Below are 20,567 nucleotides of genomic sequence, written 5' to 3'. Positions count from 1 at the left end.
TGTTTTCATCTACCCTCAACTGGCTTAACGAGCCATTTTAGGGTAGATTTTGTTTACTTTTATTGAAAAACCTAAAGATACAGAGTATAGGTACTGCGTGATTTTGGGGTCGTGATCCCAAATTTCAAAAATCTATAGATGGTCATACTGAACCAAGGTTTCCCATGGGACCGATATGAAAATCGTGTAAAAAAATATACCATAAATTTCGTCGACGCTGGGCCCTAAACATCCATTACATTTTCTTTCGCGATTTTGGGGTTAGTTTAGTATCTTAATACATTTTTGACATTCAGCATCACGACCCCAAAATTACCCAGTAAGGTGTATTCGAGTAAATCCGAATGTCGAGAACTGTCGGATAATTCCGAAAAGAGACTTTTATTATGATGGAATTTTGGGTGATTTTCATCTGAATTTCGGAATTATCCGAATTTCGGAATTACCCGAGTAAACTTTATAAAACAAGATTAGGGTCATCAATGTCATCATTATACCCCTAACTTTGTCCAGGCATTTTTGCCACGGCTCACTTAGGGTGCCTTGCGGTCCGTTTGGTAACTTAACTCAAATAATTGACATAGGCACTAGTCTTTTCGAAAGCGATTGCCATCTGACTTTCCAAAGTTATGGTAGTGCGTAGTGACCCTGCCTATGAAGCCGATGGTCCCGGGTTCGAATCCTGGTAAGGGCATTTATTGTATGATGATACAGATATTTGTTCCTGAGTCATGGTTGTTCTCTATGTATTTAAGTATTTATATATTATATATATCGTTGTCTGAGTACCCACAACACAAGCCCTCTTGAGCTTACCGTGGGGCTTAGTCAATTTGTGTAAAAATGTCCTATAATATTTATTTATTTAGTTGAGGTCCGGAATCCTGAAAAGCAAAGTTCAGAAATCATATCGGTGTGAGTGGCGCCCTAAGATGTCGACCCCTTTCAACGCCAATTCCATTCTATTCTACTCGGCAACTTTGAGACTAGTGCTAACTTAGTTTTAATAGAGCTATCTATTAGCACTTCTATTCGACATTTCCAGGATAAACGGGGTTGAGTGATCAGTTGAACAAATCGTTAGCAGAACAGTCATTATCTAATAACTGTAGATAGGTGATAGGTAAATATGAATAGTACCTACACTAGATACCTATACCATTTACTTTTTTTACAAGTAAACATTATTTTTGATGAACAGCAATGAACGAACGGGGTTTGATCCTAACCTTACAGATGTAGGTAGTGCATAATTGTTTTCCATCGTATTTTCTCGGAAACGTTCGTATTTGTACTTGCACAGTACTTTTGTACCGAGACTGACTGAAATAGTAAGACACGTTCGTGTTCTTACGTTTCCATGAAAAAACGATGGAAAACAATTATGCACTGGATCTGTACTTACCTATAGTCCTATAGTCTGTATCTTTAGGTATTTAAATAAAAGTAAACAACATCTACCCTCAAATGGCTCCTTAAGCCAGTTGAGGGTAGATGAAAACATTATATGACCAATTAATAATGTAGGTTAAAGTCAGGTCGTTCAGAGACTGATCCAGGCAGTTTTGTATTTGGTTGGTCAACAAATAAATGTTATAACTACCCGAAAATGTACAAATTATTTTTTAAATACCTAAAGATACAGACTATGATTATATAAACCCAAAGTCATTAACCTTTTTCATTATCGCAACGAGCATTAGCTTTAGAGCTCGTAAAAATAAAGCGAGAAGCCCCGATAAGGTATAAAATGAGATTAAGCTCTAGTGCTGCTAGGTGACCCTAGGTTACATCCAGACAAGATAGTGCACTTCGCGTGAGAGTAGAAAAAGTTAAATGTATAAGTACATTATTTTAACGAAACTATCGGCTCGATAGACCCGGATTTGGACCCGGATATGTCCTTAAACTACGTCCAGGACCCGGGTATGTCCTTAAACTACGTCCAAGACCACCGGTGGACGGGGAGCAGCGTCCCTCAAATTCGGTGTACTCGACTGCGATCGCCAACCCGCCTGCCAAGCGTGGCGATTATGGCATACACCCCCCAAAGGGGGAGGCCTATGTTCAGCAGTGGACGTCTTATGGCTGAGATGATGATGATGATGATGATCGGCTCGATTCGGAAAATGAATTAGATTTCTACCAGACTTCAACAAGTTACGATACGGATAATTTAAAGATATTTGTAAGATAGATATGTCAGATTTGACGTTTCCGCGATTCTGGAGGTCCTCTTGAACGATTTCGACAAGTTATGACTTAGATATCCAAGTCACATCTAGTCGATATCTAATGTAGATCTAGTTGATCTCTAAATCGTCTCAAGATCTTGTGATTATCTCGAAATCCGAATAGGCCTGTGTGCCTATTTCGGGTTAGAGCGTTTTCAAAATGTCCGTTCCGATATCGGATGTCGGATGATCTTTGGAGAAAAAGATCATCCTTATGTAAAAGTTCAAATTTCTTCAACTTCTTCCCGCCATGTAGGTACGGATATCTTTTCAACTGGACTTTCTTTCGTTTTTCTATATGTGCCACTAATCGCCTTACATTAGCTGATCGATGCTTCCGTTCTTACAAATCGACTCGGAGCCAGGACCGAATTAATCTACGTTCCTTATTGCATAGTCGACTCCACTAAAATAAAGACCAATACTTCCGCTTCCTGTAAAAAGCGCTGGTAGCCTAGCGGTAAGAGCGTGCTTTCCGGAGGTAGCGGATTCAAACCCCGGTCCGTACAGTCACCTGCAATAATATGTCACACAACGAAGGCAGCAAAAATATCTGACACGAGCTTATTTGTAGAGCCATAAGAGCGTGGCACATGTTTTTGCGGCCTTCGAAGACTGACATATTTTTGCTGGTGACTGTACCAATGAGTTTTTCGTAACTTACATACGTAATGATATATATCATTTGATATGATAGTTGCTCTCCGGTGAAGGAAAACATCGTGAGGAAACCTGCATGTTACATCGGCGAAGAAATTCAAAGGTGTATGTGAAGTTCATTGATAAATTTTGCCCCCTTCCAAAAAACAAAAAGGGTAAATGACTGTATTTAAATTAAATTATTTTACACCATGCATGAAATAAAGCACCAGAAGATTTATAAAGACAGCAGTTATTTTTAGACACAATTTCTATTTTAAAACTCGTATAAAACTATGAAGAGTAAGTAATTTGATTGTGACGTCACATGCTAGTGTTTCATATAAATTCTACACCGTATTTTTCTTGAATTCCGTTAACTTCGGGGTATGGTTAAGTACGTTTAAGAGAATTAATTGGCATGGTTAATTTTCAAAAATAAAATATTTTTCCATTTTTTGTAAAAAAAAATTAAGTTTAAAAAGTAATTCAATGTAGCATATAACGTTGTTGTAACATGGGCATTACATTTAACTCAACCAAACAATTGAAATCTGTGACATATCAATGTTATTTCGAACATCGATCGACCGAGATTGTACTTGAGTTTAGTAGCAAATGTAGCAACTCATTCTAAACACTAATCAATATGTAAACCGGCCCTAAGGCAAGTGTACACGCTTGTAGAGGCCTTATAGGAAAAAAGTAAATTATTGATTATCTCCGAAATGGAGTTAATTAGAATATCGGTGTCTTTGGGAAAGTTACTTGATTTAAGCTCAGGAATGCACCCTTGAAATTAACGGAAATAAAAAAAAACACGGTGTATAGTAGCAAAATCGTTTTGACAGTTCGAAAAAAGATGCTGATTTGAGTAGTACTCAAAAGCCCTGCCCCAATTTCACCACGGTGACAGGTGCGACAATTGTAAAATCACTGTTGCTGACGTCACAGGCATCCATGGGCTACGGTTACCGCTTACCATCGGACGGGCCGTATTCCTGTTTGCCACCATCATTGTATTATTTAAAAAAACTTTATTATATCGGAAAAAAACAGATATTTCTTTTGCGAAGTTTCTGACAATTGTCAAGATTTAGAAGAATTGTAGGTAATTCTTGACAGGTAATGAGGTATATGTCGGAATTTCGTGACAATTGTAGTGTTTCTTGTGACAATTGTCATAAACTTAGCAAGAGAAATATCTGTTTTTTTCCGATATAATAGTTTTTTTTAATAAAACAATGATGGTGGCAAACAGGAATACGTCCCGCCCGATGGTAAGCGGTAACCGTAGCCCATGGATGCCTGTGACGTCAGCAACAGTGATGTTTTACAATTGTCGCACCTGTCACCGTGGTGAAATTGGAGCCAGGATGTCAGAATGACTGATAAGGACAAACGATTATCAAGGGCTTGTTAGAGTTGAGAACCGTGTATGAACAACACCAATAATAAATACAATAAGTAATCTGAACTAAAACTAAAAATAGCCCCCGCAGTCTGTTTATAAGATAAGAAGTGAGTCTTCTATCAGTCATTTGCCTTACGGCGCGATTCGGGAAATGAATTAGAGATTCACTAGATATGAAATAGTAAAGATATGTGACGTTCCACGGAAAAAGGTACCATTGCCCCGACTGCATATTGGAGAGGCGTTAGTAATAGCGTAAGCGCCAGCCGCCATAAAGTACCTTTTTCCGTGGAACGTCACATATGTTTACTATTTCATATCTAGTGAATCTCTAATTAATTTCCCGAATCACGTAGAATTAATTATTACCTACATCATATCCCTGCTATGAACTATTTAGGTACCTACCTATTAAGTGCGAGTACATATACGAACTTTAACTACTACCATTATGCGGTGATAAATTAATTAATTTGCTTATTTTGCAATGTGTTCAGGAAAAATAAGGGATAAAAATCGTCTCCATATTACAACCCTAAAATTTGGTAGGTCCTTACATACTTAAAAGAATTAAAATATTGAATATATTAAGAACGGGTCACTCACGGAAGTTTTGCAATTAAAATATTGTTCAGAATATTGGCAACAAGTAGCTCTCAAAACTATAATAATACGTATTTAATAAAAAACAAACTTAAATATAGCGTGCTTTCGAAAGCGCGCTCCCCTAAGGCGTGAGTGTGATGACGCGATGTGTGAAAGGGATAAACTAGGTCATGCGTACTAGAGCTTACGCGGATACCGATCGTAACTTTCAGTCGAGCTTCCGAGCGGTCCCATGGTGTAATGGTTAGCACTTTGGACTCTGAATCCAACGATCCGAGTTCAAATCTCGGTGGGACCTTCTTATTACGTCTCGTTTCTTAGGAGTTTTATGTCGTTTTCGTTTTTAGTTTTTTTTTTCATAAATTAAAATTATCATATAGAGAAAAAAATGAGAGTCTGTGCGGAAAGAGATGAGTCGTGGAATGTATGGGGCCCAATACGTTCCCCGACTCTTCTCTTTACGAACAGATTCTAGCTTATTTTTGTTAGCTATTATGTGCCCTGTTTTGTTAGGTAGATAATAGTTTATTCATTGTTTATTTATTGTTTGTTTTAGCTTGTAATATTTATGGATTTTATGGACAGGATTTGTTTTTCTTCTGTTTGGTTTATTATAACATAGTTGTCCATATATTATTTGACAGCGGCGGGTTGTGACAGCGACCCTTAAAATTTTCTGGGTTGAGCTTGTATGTGATAAATACAATGTTATAAATTCATTGTACCAAACTTTAACACTCATTAATTTTCTCTATAATATGTCCCAAAGTCTATCATATCATATAATAGGTATTGTTTTTTTTACGGATGATGTCACTCATGATAGTGCTGGTAGTGGTGGTAAAAGCGCTGGTGGCCTAGCGACCAGCGCAAGAGCGTGCGACTTTCAATCCGGAGGTCGCGGGTTCAAACCCCGTCTCGTACCAATGAGTTTTTCGGAACTTATGTACGAAATATCATTTGATATTTGCCAGTCGCTTTTCGGTAAAGGAAAACATCGTGAGGAAACCGGACTAATCCCAATAAGGCCTAGTTTCCCCTCTGGGTTGGAAGGTCAGATGGCAGTCGCTTTCATAAAAACTAGTGCCTACGTCAAATCATGGGATTAGTTGTCAAGCGGACCCTCAGGCTCTCATGAGCCGTGGCAAAATGCCGGGATAACGCGAGGAAGAAGAAGGAGATGTCACTCATGATATATACTCATGATAAGAAATATTGATTGGTTTAAGCTTTATATAATGAGGTGTAATAAATAAATAATATATTATTTCTTGGAACGGATTCTTAATAATCTGATCCACATAAATCAAAATCTAATTGACTCAGGAAAGGAATAGACAGACGATTGATTTAGCGCAATAAGCCCCCGTCGACTTATAAGGCGAGGCAATTACGGAAGCACTTCAAATCAGGAATCGGAAAAACGGGAGTTAAAAATAGGTACCTAGTAGTGCGAGCGGAGCGGGGCGTCCCTGCTAGGGCTGATGCAGACGGACTGCAACCCGACTGCAAGGGGTTGTGCACAAATCACGCGAGGTGTTTTCGGCTACTCTTTGACCTCCCTTCCCCCTTGGTGATATTTGGTGAGGTTTTTGGCTACCCCCCCTCCCCCACGTAACCCCACGTGTATTTTTTGAAATTTTTCAATCCGACGGGTCTAAGCCACGCGCTCCAATATTTCGTAAAATAGACTTGCTATTTTGAAGTGCGGAGTGAAGTTATGTTTGACAAAATAAGGAAAAAGTATCTACTCATGTGGTAAGTATTTTTACTTAGTTTCGTTCACTGTAGAAAAATACACGTGCGTTCTCCTTATAACCAACGTGATCTGTGATCGTGATCGTGATTTTTTCGTGACCCCCACCCCCCCTTTCGAACCTCGCGTGATTTGTGCACAAGCCCCAATTTGTATGAGATTTTTTATTTTATTTATTTCTTAACACAAAACTTATACATACAAAAAATTATGACAGCGAACAAAGCCCCCTAACGCTTAACTGCCGCTGAACTTGCACTCTACTTAGTGATAATTAATAATTATGCCTACCACATAGTGCGCTGTTAAAATAGAAAAGTTGTATTATAATTATGTATAATATAAATAATCGGTTACCTATTCAACAGGTAGTAACTTCACTCGCAGTCTTCTCTACAGATCGCAATTCTCAACCGATTTTCGTGAAATTTTGTAAGCAGGTAGGTAGTAAGCAAAAAGAATAGATAGTGTAGAGGGGTCCTGTCATTGTAAATTGTGTAGTCACTGTAAATTTACTGCCATCTATCGACACACGACTAAAACTCAAAATGAAAACGTATATAAAGTTATCAAAAAATGTATATATACGGATAAATGATTTTATTATTTTTATATCATTTTGATCCATGTTCATTCACTGATATCTATGTGTTAAAATTGTTAAATATGAAACGGTGTCGTCACGCCATCTAGCCGAGGATAGGCTAAAGGTGTTTGCGCCACCTATTCGAGAATGACTTTTACTTGAATTCCGAGGCACGTTTTTTCCTTAGACTTTATTCGTCTTATACGAAGTTACATATGTCTTTGGTAGTAAGTAAATAGTTTTTTTTGTCAGTTCATTTCTTTTTTCAAAATTAGTAGCCATAAATTTATTAAGTTTTATTTAAGTTATGCTGGCTAGTTGTACAGTTCACAGAGCCACTAGTTTTTTCCTTCAATACAGGAAAAAATTTGGCTGTTTCATACATTTTGGCTGATCCATTTTCTTTGGGAGGGTAAATCTTTTTTTCGCGATTTCTGGGTTGGTTCCATAGTAAAAGTTGCTTAGTATAATCCCAATACCTCCCTAGCAACGGGAATGCACTTATTTTTTGGCCATCTATATATTCTTTTAAGTAGTATAAGGTAAGAAAGAAAGTGCGACCCCACCCCTACGGCGATTTAGTCACTCCCGAGAAAGAATAGCTGCCATCTTTGCATTTTTATTGGACATTCCCTCGTCTTTCGGATTTGAATAAATACCAGGTAATACTGTTCCCACGCGTTGACAGAACTTGCCAGAAAGAATTTCCAATTATGGCCATATTATTGTCAGGATGGTGATGATGTGCAAATATCCGATTCTACGGGGCAAAATTTAATGACAGATAGGGAGTAGCTATCGATGATGATGATGTGCAAACATCGGATTATACGGGGTAAAATTTAATGACCTGTACCTATCGATAAACTCAATTAAGGTCACTGTGGGTAAGTCCGTCTACAAGGCAAGTCCGTCAACACGTTATAACTTTTGAATTTGAAGGCGTATGCGACTTTGGAGTCCAGTCGATTAACCAGTTCTTCACGCTAGTTCCGTCACTGTAAAACAGATGGCGCTCTGACAACCAACTTCAGAGCAATCCGCCTCAACAAGTCATTTCGTGTTTTGAACTCGAAGTCATAGTGCGACAGCCGTTCGAAAAAAATTTTTTTTAAATAGTTTTTGAAAAGATTGTGCATCAAAAAGTAACTACGTAGGTAGCCTAAGAACCAGTTGTCTTTATTCTATTTTTAAAATATCAGAAATTAGCTTAGTTTTGTAATTATACGTTCCACAATTAATCATATTAAAATTTGACTAAGTTGGAAAGTCCGTCTATTATGTTCAAGGCAAGTCCGTCATATGCCGGACTTTCGTTAAATCAGAGATTACCAACTGTTTGTGCGACTTTAATATTATAACGATTTGATAAGGTATCAAAAAATCCTCCTGACTTTGCGCATGATGTTACTTAATTAAATTTTGATCTCAGTAAATTAAAAGAAACGATTAAAATTCATTTTAAAATTACTATTGATCTTTTATTTCGGAAATAAAAAAAATAATTATGTTTAATTATTTGCCAAAAAAGGTTTACCACCCCATTTTGGTAGTATATGCCGGACTTGCCTTTGTTTTAGAAAAATGGTGTTTATTTCGAATCTGAACCGTATATTAACAAGTTTAAAATACACTTTTCATTGTCTTGATCCGTTCTTTTTAGGAATTTGTCTACGAACATATACACTCCCATAGATTGGCTGATATCATAACTAGACGGACTTCCCTTAAACTGCACGGGAAGTCCGTCTACTCGCCGAATTTTAAAAAATGCCATTGTTTTTGCTTAATTTGTGCTTGAAATGATCTGTCACTAAGGCTAAACTATTAATTATTAAATTCTTCATCGTATGCGATTACAAGCAGTAACATAGGTGAATAATTAACGGAACTAGATCACTCCAAAGTAAAAAAAAAAAAAGTATGCCGGACTTCGCCACATTGACCTTATGCTTCTTTCAACTAGTGATGGCTCAAGATTTAATTATTTGTACAAACATAATTTTGTTGAAAGTATTAACGTGAATGGGATTTTTGAAACTTCATTCATCATGTTTTTTGTATAAACTTTATCAACGACCCCAAAATAATACATAAGTACAAATAATATACAGTTACAAAGCTGGAGGCGATAGTATCGATAATTTAATTTAGCGATATAGGAACTCCTAACTCATTAAGTCATAAAATTTTGGCCCCTAGAATCCGATATGGTAATTGCGTCAGTGTATCGTCCAGTGCCAGTTTCCGTCCACTTGACGGATTAGCAGCTATACATTTCATTTTTAATTAGCTACTTGCGAAATATAATTTTTATGTAGATAGATAAATTGCAATAAGTCCAAAGTACAGCAATGAAGGTTTATATTCAAATTTCGTCAAGTGGACGGAAACTAGAGCCGGACGAAAACCAGCGCAATGACCCTATGTCTGATGATTTAACTCGCCGCCGACACGTGCCGAAAAATCGGGAATTCACACAACACAATAGTAAAAACAGATGTAGTGGATAATTATTTTCCATCGTATTTTCACGGAAACGTACGAACGTGACTTGCTATTTCAGTCAGTCTCGGTACAAAAAGTACTGAGGTTGACTGAAGTAGCATGACAAATAAGAACGTTTCCGAGACAATACGATGGAAAACAATTATGCGCTACATCCTGTACCCCGTTTTGCGTTAAGCAAGCAGGACTTGTTATTCTTCCTCGATTTCTCATGACTGAGGGTCGCGACCATATGAGGTCGTTATTTTGTGCACCAAGGCTCTCCATTCTGCACGATTTTCCGCCTTCCTAATAATAGGCGCCAGTGTAGATCCCTGGCAGGTCTTCTTTACAGTGTCCACCCAGCGGGTTGGTGGATGTCCACTACCCCGTCCTCCATCCACCATGCCTACCGTAATGCGCTTTTCAAAATTGTCCGGCTCCCAGCAAGCAGGACACAGCACGTATATTGATAGCGTTGTCTCTCTCAAACACGGGAGCGGACGACCGTGTGATAACCGCGTAAGTGCAACCATCGTACGGGAAACAAAATCCTCAAAATATGCTAAGATTTTCCATTAGAGCAAGCTACTCGTATTATAAATGGAGTTTGGAGAGGTTCCCAAAAAGCTTTTTTCAATAACGGCCAGAGGGTCCATAAATTAAGGTGATATCGGAGTCAATTCCGGCACTCTCGTCATTAAACTTTTAAATCCAGCTTATTTAAGGTCAAAACAGGCTGGCGACGTAGATATTGAGTTTCAGAAGTCGGCAATTGCAGGTCTAAAATAACACTCGGCTCCCTTCTCCCTTAATTTGGCTGAAATCCCGAAAGGGCATAAGATCAAAGCTCCTCGGCGCTCAATACGTGGGTCATACTGAAAGTTTCTGGATTCTGATATATGAGAAGACTTATTTTTTCTAAGTGGCCAGTCCAGAATTTTCAGTATGCCCTAAGTAGTAGGTATCAATGGTTCTGGTTACGAAAATCAAATACAAAAAGAGGGTCAAAGATTTTGTACAGTATTTTGGACACTGCCTGCCTGCAATTAAGGGCTAGAATCACCGCGCAACTTTCTTTACCAACCGCCTGATAAATATGCAACACTACTGTACTAAATACATCATCTAACAACTAAAGAGATCATGCCTATAACAAAAATTGGCCTAAAGTTTATGAAATATATTTTTTTAAGGCATAAGTTGTCCCGAACGGACCGAATAAATAGGTTGTGATATTTCCGAATAAATAGGTAGTCGCAGTTAGTTGTATTTTATAAAACTGTATGTAAATTCAATGTTGACGTGTAAGAGTGTTTGTTGCCTATTTGCTGAATAAATGTTGAAGTTGAAGAAGTTCAGCCCCCGTAGCACGGTCGCGTTTTTATCGCTTGTCACCATGCCTGTCACGTTCTAACAAGTATGTAAGTGCGAAATGGACGCGCATAGTGATAGGCGATAAAAATGGAACCGTGCTGAGCCCGCAGGATTGCTGGCAATATGAAAATTGGTTTGTCGAGTGTTATTAAAATTTTGACCGGCAAACATTTTACATAGCAGTGGTGCGCTTATTAAAAATATTGACAAAAAAAGTTGCACATCAGTAGATTCTGATTGACATCAGAAAAAAATATTTTTCATGCAAACAAAAATCGCCATACAAAAAAGGCTTTGAGAGAATGAGCCATACGCGTTTTAGGGTCATCTTAGCCTAATGAAAATGTATACAAACAAAGTCCCCCGCCGCGTCTGTCTGTTTGTGTGTTTGTTCGCGATAAACTCAAAAACTGCTAAACGGATTTTCATGCGGTTATTACCTATCAATAGAGTGATTCTTGAGGAAGGTTTAGGTGTATAATTTGTTAACTGATGCTCGATGTCTCGGTCGGGTCGCTAGTGAAAACAAAGAGTGACCGCCTCATTACTACAGTTTTCTCAAAACTTTCAGTTTACCCCTCATATAAAAAGGATACTAATAATAAATAAATATTTTCCTGGGACTCAAAATATCGCCATACCTTGTCCAACCGGAACCGGAACTGATTTAGATGAAGATGAATAATTCATACTTATTGATATGATATTCTCTTTCATACCAGCCGAGATTAAATTCTGATATCACTTTCTGTCCTTACATTTCACGTAATTTGTTAAGTGTCCCCCCCCCCCCCCCAAATCTCTGATGCGATATTATTAAATTGAATAAAGTAATTGACTCCTCAAAGGAAATCTCGTCTGCTGGCATTCGATATTAATAAGTTATTTAACAAAACTCATATCTCACACAGTGGTCTTGATGCAAAAACCACCCAACGGCGTAGCAGTTACAGTTTAATTTTGAATGAAAATTGAAGCTCCATTAGATTTAATTGAAGGTGATTCGATTCGTGGAAACGTACCGTAAAACAGCGATGTTAAAAACAACTTTTTCCGTGTACAGCTATAGTTCATCCAGTATAACTGTGAATTCGTGATTCATATTATAGGTCTACCATTTAATGAGGCGGTTGGCAAGAAATTGTGAAGAACCTGTAACCCATTAAATAAGGTCCCCCTTCCAGGTAAGTAACTGAACCTTGCTTTCGCAAAAACTAGTGCTTGATCTAATCTTTGGAACTAAGACAAGGATTTTGCAAGGCCAAATTAAATTACAACAAATTGATGTAAGTTGATCCCATTTTGCTGTCATTGTCGAATGTCTCCGCTTCAGGGGTCACAATTATACTGTTTACTGGAGGCAATGTGCTTGGTAAAGGAGAATAATATCAGGCCAGGATTGAGTTCAAAGGCAGGCAATAACAATAACGGACTCGATAAAAGCAAAGAGACCAATTCAATTATACTTGAAAATACGGGCGGTCAGATTCAAAAAGTTTTCGTACCGAGAATTTTAACTGGAACGGTATTCGACATTTTAAATGACGTTTGGGTGCGGAATACAGATTTTAATATGAGTAACTTCTGCCCGCGTTTTCTTCTTCTTCTTCCTACCGCGCGTTTATCCCGTGGCCACGGGGATATGGCCACGGCTCATGGGAGTCCGCAGTCCGCTTCTGCCCGCTTACTAGGCAAATGCCTACCGGATTTCCCGCAAATATACAGTCATTGTACATATTTTGTGTTAAATGACCTCGGTTTAACGCAAAATAGTGCTAACCTAGAGCTACTTAGGGCTGCTCTGACCACCCCAGTTCCATAAAACCTAGCAAGGTTTTCATGTTGTTAACTGCCTCCTTTACCAAAAACTCTCTCTGCTCTGCCTCCTTTAAAAATTACAAGCCTGTCAGTTGTTCGGAGCTATCACCTTTTGCGATTAACTGACAGGCTGATATCGTACGGCGAACTGGTAGATAATCTGTGGGCCCCTTTAGTGTCCGGGTACACTATGGCCATAGGTAGCTGGTTGCAGTCCAGCAGAATGTGTTTTATTCCTCTGTTTCCGCTCTGCACATGGAGCGTTTCACTGCATATTCGTAGCATGTACGTTTAAAAGTGACAATATCACCGGCGTATTCTCGAGTTTAGTTCAACGAAGTATTTGACAAATCTCGGGATTCTGGTAAGGCGAAGTCACGATTTAGAAGAAACAATGTGAAATAGCTCCTCTGTTGTAATGTGCTAAATTTCGTTTATTTTTTTTGTCCAGATTTGAATAAAACGTCTGTTTTGACCTAAATCCTAAATCTACAAAATAAGGAAAATAAATTAGTTATTTTGTCGCTACAATTCAAGCTTAGCAAAGAAAATGTTTTCGAACTCAAAAGGATTGGTATGAATTTATGGTGTATTTTTTTTTGCCAAACCGAAATCAATGTAAGAATGAACGTAAATAATATGTATTATCTAACCCAATCTAATGAACAAAATATAATGTACTGTATAATGTATATGTATAATGTAAGTACTAGGTAAGGTGCATTGGGGTAACTTCGAAGGCGGGATAATTTTTAAAATAGCAAATATGTACCTATCTACTAAACTAGAATCACATTCTATTACTATAGCAAACAGTATGCAAGATGCCTTGGTAAGCGTTGCATTTAGCGTGAGAGTTGGTAAATTATAGTCTGACAAAAAGAGTAGAAATTAAAAAGTGGCAATACTAAAGTGTCGTCCCGTTTTCTTAGATTGGTTTGAAAAGCAGGACACTACAGTACCTATTGCCTGTGCTTCTGGTTTAGTTGCCATTTTCAAAATTGCCCCGCCTTCGAAGTTATCTCAATCCATCTCACTAGGTACAAAAAATGAATTTTAGACGCACTCACAATTGAATAACGTACTTAACGAGGAAATATGAGTTTATATTATAAACCTTTTACCCCAGAAAAATGCCTGACGGCAAAAAATAAACTTGTTAAGCTAGAGTTAGTGTCGCTTTTGACGTTTTAAATTATAAAACATAGCGCAACTGCAATGTGCATTAAAGCACGTCTAAGTTATTAAAAAGCAGTATAAAGTTAATAACGAATGAAAGAACTGCTTTTTAATAACTTAGACGTGCTTTAATGCACATTGCAATTGCGCTATGTTTTATAATTTAAAACGTCAAAAGCGACACTAACTTTAGCTTAACAAGTTTATTTTTTGCCGTCAGGCATTTTTCTGGGGTAAAAGGTCTTAAGCGACACGGGCGTTTAATGGACATACGACGTTTTGTGCAAAATACTTTAGTATTTTCCTTCCACAGTGTAATCAGCAAGTTCTAGCAAACAGTGCAGGTTAACAACTGAAATTAACAATTCAATTTGCAGGTGTTTTATTAAACCCCATTTTTACGGGGTTGAAACAACAGTATTGTGCGTGAACAATGGATTGCCAGGCTTTTTGTGGCTGTGGTTTGCATTGGACTTGATTGTTGCCGGTTTTGTAGTTAAATTAAACGTGGAAACCGTATTTGAGAGTTTTGTTGTGAAAATGCTTTTGTAAGTACGCTATTGTAATGTTGGCTTTAATAACGAGTAATTTACGGGTTGATCAAATACGAGTACTTATGTAACCGACGTCACGGACATGCTAAATATTTATGTATTTTAAAGTTTTTAACGGAATGAGAAAAATATTATTTCTTATTTGAAAATACAGTTTTAATTTACCTATAGTTTAAAACATTAAATACTGTTAGAGGTTTTTTTATTTGCAGCACTATCCGTTGATAAAAAAACCTCTATTGTTATTGGCATCACTAAAGTCGCATTAACTAAATAAATCGAATGTAAAATCAATTTCCCGCAATTTGAACCAGTGTTAATATGAGGTTATATAATCACTGTTTTTTAAAAGAAAAAAAAATATTTGCTTAGGAAAGAAAATATTTTAAAATATCCTTATCTCTGTTTGAAAGTGAAGATTGCCTTTAGGTACCTTAACCTCAAAGTAAGGTAAAGGCAATTTTCACTTTCAAACAGAGGTTAGGATAGTTTAAAATATTGTCTTATGTACTGTGCCCTGACCGAATTTTTATTAGTCATCATACGGCGCGATTCGGGAAATGAATTAGAGATTAACTAGATACGATATAGTAAAGATATGCGACATCCCACGGGTAAAGGTACCTTATGGCGGTTGGCGCTTACGTCGCAGTGTTTCTCTAATTCATCATCATCATCAGCTAGTGAATCTCTAATTCATTTCCCGAATCGCGGCGCCAGTCGCCATAAGGTACCTTTTGCCGCGGAACGTCACATATCTTTACTATATCGTATCTAGTTAATCTCTAATTAATTTCCCGAATCGAGCCGTTTGTGCTTGTTTTTCGAGAACGATTTTTAATGCTCTATATACAGCACGACCGATATTTAATTATTTAAGCCCACGAATTTAGACCACCACACAAATTAACGGTTGATTAACCTTAACAAATTACAACAAGAATGATTCTGATTAAAAAAAAAATAAACATTAGAGTCTGTTCGGAAAGAGAAGAGTCGTAGAATGTATTGGGCCCCATACATTCCACGACTCTTCTCTTTCCGAACAGACTCTTACAAACGCGATGCACCACCGAGGTTCAAATGAGTGAAAAGTTGAAAACCAACAATGTCTCAATATATACGCCCGTCCACCCCAGTCAGTTGAACTGTCACACTCATTCCACCATAGCAACACAAATCAAACTTTAAGCGGTGGGAACAAGGTTTAATTTGGAAAGCACATGGGGTTTTGGTCATTAAAATATATGTCAGACGCAGGATCTTACGGTTGGTGCCCGTGGGAAAAAATACGTGAGAATTCTGTTTGTAGTTTGCGGTTTTGTTGTTATTACTACCAATAACTTATTAGGGTGGTGTGTAGGTAAATACATGTTGCTATTGCTACTAATTAATTGTTTTTTTTTTTTTTTTTTTACATAGAAATCTGAGTCGGCCGGCCCTATTTCTCATTACCCTAAATTAACTAATTGGTCACTTTTTACCAGATAGAAAAATGTGACTAATAGAGTCCGTGTAAGCTAGTTGTGTAGCTTGAACCGATTTACAGTCATTTTATAAACATGAGATTTTCATTTAAAAAATGACATTAATGGCGACATATTAAGTACTTATTATATTTTGCCATTGTAAAAACCAAGCAGAGTTAGCTTGGTTCGACTTTAGAAGCAATCATGTGAATGAAGTACTTTAATTTTAATTAGGTCATAGAAAGAGTCTGACTGCCTGCATAAATACATATTATCTATTTATTTTGTTGATATTTTCCAGAACTATTCGATTATCCGTTTCTCTACAAACTTGTCCAGCTTGTCCTGTTGCTGTTGTCCTGTTGTTGTTGTGTTGTGTCCTAAATTCCTAATTGATAACATAACCTACCTAACTTACCTTATCTGATCATTTGACGTATTACATGTGCATAATTTAAAACAGTACTTTTAATACAAAAAAAAAAACGGAGGTACCTATTTTAATCCCGATAACTTTAATAGGTAGGCATAGGTATAATAGGTATTAATATAAATTATGAAGCACTTAAGTATAAATCTCTTACCGCATATCAAAGTTAAATTTTAACTAATTCGTTAGAAATAATGACCGCCATTTAATCTTGAGGGTTTTATTTAATCACGTTTAATTAAAATGTAAATTGCTCTCTTACTTACGGCGGCGAAATGGGATCGTGGTAGCAATTACGCTTAGTAAACTAACAATAATATTATTATAGAATAATCTAGGTACTTAAGTGTTGAGTAATATTTTATAGGCGAATGCTTAGGATACCGTGGACGGCCAAGCGCACAAATGCGTCTATTCTTTCCCAACAGGCCGCGTAGCCAAGATGCCAATCGCTTACGATCCGTAGCGATCGAAACGCAACTGTCACTGTCGCACTAATATGGAAGAGTGATAGAGAGACATAATGCTTTTCGTTGTCGAAGCGATAGCGATTGTAACCTTGGCTAGGCCGGCTGGGCATCAAAACACGTTTGTCCACTATCTGCCGACATCGGTTGCTGGTATACTTTGGCCATGTAATGCCAAGAGGAGCTGAGAGTCTCGAGAAACTGGTCGTGATTGGTGGAGTGGAAGGCAAGAGAGGTCGCGGTCGCTCGCTAACCAGGTGGACTGACCAAGTTAGAGAAGCCACTTCCTCGAGCAAATTCCATCAAGCAGTGAGGGCAACAATGGATCGAGACCGATGGAGACAGCTGATCAAGGATGTGAAACATAGTGATCACGATCCTCAGGAATGAGGGAACGACTGAAGAGAGAATATTTTATATGGCAGAGGATTAACTAAGTCTTAAACTGACGACCAAGTGGGAAAGGGTGTTAACGAAACTGAACTTGCAATAAAAAATAATGCCTCACTTAAACCTTTTCTTGTCTAAAAGGAATTGTCCAGCAGTGGGACGTAAATATATAGGTTGAAAAGAAAATGCAATTGAAAACCCCAATTTATGTCTATAATATAAAAAATATTTATCTTCAAAATCGTGGAGAAAAAGCATAAGGTGCAGGGGGCAATTTCGACTGTGGGGTAATTTCAACTAATCGAAATATCTTCCATGTTTTACATTATTAACTAGAGTGCCATATAAATATGTCCAGATGAAAAAGATGTGTTGTGTGTGACTCTAGTTAATGCATCTTAAACAAATTCATTGTCAAGAAAAGGATTAATACTACTTATCCATAAATCATAAACAATAATGCAAAGGATACATTCCATACAGCATAGCATAAAAATTAAAAACCAGTAAAAATTCCCCCAAATGAAATTCCGCTTCAACACTGAACTCAACACATACGTATTACCATAATGACAGGCAGGCAATTGGTGGACTCGCGCGCACCGCGGCACGCGCCTCGCCACGCAGTTATTTGATATATCCCACATCACGGTCAATGCTTTACTGTCAGTATTTTAACTTAGCTCTGACTTGGCGTAACATTTTTTTTATAGAGACATTCTTACACAAATTGACTAAGTACCACGTTAAGCTCAAGAAGGCCTGTGTTGCGGGTATACTCAGACAACGATATATATAATATACAAATACATAGAAAACATTCGAACCCAGGACCATCGGCTTCGCAGGCAGGGTCACTACCCGCTAGGCCAGACCGGCCGTCAAACATAAAGTCAATGTGGAAAGACAAGCATATAAAATGTTGGCTTGGGAAGACCGTCGGGAGGGCAAGAACTCTCGTATTTGTATACGTACTTCGCTCAGAGCTTCGCTCCTCTTGGTCCGATCTTCTGTAAGTAAGTGGAATAATTGTATACAAACTCGAGAGTTAAAAGCGACAAAAGAGCTTTTGCAGACGGTCTTACTTATCTGATAGACGGTGACCCCAAATTAACCCAGTTTTTGTCTATACTGTGTGATATTGTCAAATTACTTATTAATATTTAAAATAATTTTTCTTCTAGTCTTAGAATTATTTTATACCTTAAAGGTGTATTTAGTCAGATTAAAAATAAATATATGAAATTCCCACTCATTTTAAAGAAATGGAATTGTTGCATACCTACCAAATTTGAAACATTGAAGAGTTATACCCAGTTATTGCAAATGTTGTAAACTAAGTTTACTTTAAGCATAAGTTTTTTTAATAAATTTCTTTAAAATAATATAATAATTCAGCCTATATACGTCCCACTGCTGGGCACAGGCCTCCTCTCGTGCGCGAGAGGGCTTGGGCTATAGTCCCCACGCTAGCCCAATGCGGATTGGGGACTTCACACACACCTTTGAATTTCTTCGCAGATAAACCAAAAAATATTTTCTTTATTTAGTATAAATAATACAATAATATTTACTTTAAGCATAAGTATGTTAAATCAAAATACTGCCTTCATTACACCGTTCCAAAGCTCCCAGTTCCCACGCGAAATATTCAGTTCCCTTGTAACCCTTCGTACTTCGTATCTTGTTCCCTTGATTGACATGTTCGTTTGAGCTCAAATATTTACGGCGACAAGGTTGCACAGATAATTCTTTTTTTTGGAGTTGCAAGGACGTGGGAAGTGTGTGTGTTTGTTTATTTATTAAGGAAGCTTAAGATTGGAAGGATTTTTATAGATTTATCAATATGTATTTGTATTTGATTGGCTTATAAAGAAAATAAATTTCATTAAAGTCTCTTTATGGTTAACTCTGAAAAATATAGGAGGAATATATATGGATTTTTAAGTATGTATTTGTGTTTAAAAAAATATATACATGTGGAATTTTAAACGTTGTTAAGTAAATGAAATTTCAGCTTTTTTGTAACAAAAATCTAAAACAAAGACATTAACTTATCATTTATTAAACGAATAAATTAATTACTAACATTTTTTTTAAATAACTAAATAGGTACCTAGTTACCTATCGAAAAGTATGTATATTATATTTAAATACCGCACTAATTTTTATTAAAAATCCTTACTCTCCCCCTTTCCAGTCGTTGCATAAAAACAGAAACGTTCATTAAATTTGCACAAGCATCCTAACCACTTTAAACTAAAAAAAAAACATTGCATTACTTCCCATTCCCATCCACGGTGCGTGTGAAATTCCGTTACCGGGTGAAGGTTGAACCATTTTTTCTGACCCCATCATTAAAAACGACACATGTTCACGTCACCGCGCTTTAGAAAAATGAGTCCTATTCACAGTGCAAACAGTTTATTTTCAAATGTAAATGGAATATGGTTAGGCTGTTGTTTTGAGTGGGGGATTTTTTGTGGGGGTCAAGTTCTCAGTCCCATGGATCGTGGGATGCGCCGGCATGGGAAAATATCTAGTTTGCTTGAGATATCTGCGACTTGAATTTGGTAAATATGGGTTATTGAATTTAAATATGCATTTGGGTTATCTGCCAGCGTATTATGGATGGCTTTATCCACGATTATCCACGTGATAAAATAACTGTCATGTTTTAACACCGCGGGATAGTAAGTGACGGATACCATTTTATCACATTGTTGCGTAGACAAGAACGACCATCATATCCCTGCTGCTTGTAAGCACAGTCAAAGAATTTAATTTCCGACCCATTTTGTACTTATCTTGTCACAGTGCCTAGTTCTAGTGTTAGCCAGTTCCGTATTGATTGCAACTGTGACCATGGTATAATAATATACTCCGCCTGGTACTCCATTCCCGTCTTTTCTAGGTCACCTAACTGACACAAGCCTTCGTCATCATGCGACAGCGCTATATGATAATATGCGATAGCGCTATATATAGCGGCCATGTTATTGTGACGTAGGCCTGTGTCACTCTGGGAATAGAAGACCATGTTTTATTAGACCATGACTGTGACAAGGTACAAAATGGCTCGGAAATTAAATTCTTTGACTGTGCAATTTTGTACATTTGACACTTTTGTCAAATGTACAATATACAACAAATAGGTAAAT

The 20,567-nt window shown here is 37.3% G+C and overlaps 1 non-coding gene across 1 annotated transcript; it reads left to right on the top strand.

Moving 5' to 3' along the window:
- Positions 1-5,119: 5,119 nt before the first annotated feature.
- On the top strand, positions 5,120-5,191 carry Trnaq-cug (transfer RNA glutamine (anticodon CUG)). The gene has a single exon. It is a non-coding gene; the product is annotated as a tRNA-Gln (tRNA).
- Positions 5,192-20,567: the final 15,376 nt, after the last annotated feature.

This window comes from Cydia splendana, chromosome 11, assembly GCF_910591565.1.
Source record: "Cydia splendana chromosome 11, ilCydSple1.2, whole genome shotgun sequence".
Taxonomy (NCBI): domain Eukaryota; kingdom Metazoa; phylum Arthropoda; class Insecta; order Lepidoptera; family Tortricidae; genus Cydia; species Cydia splendana.
The sequence above is the reverse complement of the archived record's forward strand: the minus strand, read 5'-3'. Positions and strand labels throughout refer to the sequence as shown.